Raw genomic sequence first — 525 nt, forward strand, 5'->3', positions numbered from 1 at the left:
CCAGAGGGAGACCCAGACGCGTTCTTTGTGTCGCATGTGGATTGAGAAAATTACCCGACTTATTGCCGACTGGCGCGTTCGGTGGGAACCCTCTTGTCATGAGCCCGCCGCCGTTCATAGATTTCTCCAAGGAAATCGCTGTGGTCCGCCATGAAATAAGACGCGCCAGGGGGTGTTTCCCACACGCCTTGGATGGCCATGAGGCTGCACTCCGGTTCCGATCCCCACCTCCGTCAGAGACTCCGCTGGGAACTTGCATTAGCATTTGTAGCTACAAAAGGAACTTCAGGGCTGATGTATTTCCAGCCTGAAGAAAGGGTTTGAAAGGCGATGCTGCTTTGCGAGAGAGAGAAGGAAGGGGAAGAAATTTGCACAATTTCGCTTGCGTGTCTCTTGGATCCATTCCAATGAACCGCTTCTCATAGCATATCCATGATGTAGCCTCGTTTGCACTTGAGCGAAGCGATGTGATAAGATGTTGTCGTGACTAAGCCCTCTTCTCTTATCTTTCTGTGTACATAAATA

Source organism: Penaeus monodon, chromosome 25 (assembly GCF_015228065.2).
Source record: "Penaeus monodon isolate SGIC_2016 chromosome 25, NSTDA_Pmon_1, whole genome shotgun sequence".
In the NCBI taxonomy this organism is placed as follows: domain Eukaryota; kingdom Metazoa; phylum Arthropoda; class Malacostraca; order Decapoda; family Penaeidae; genus Penaeus; species Penaeus monodon.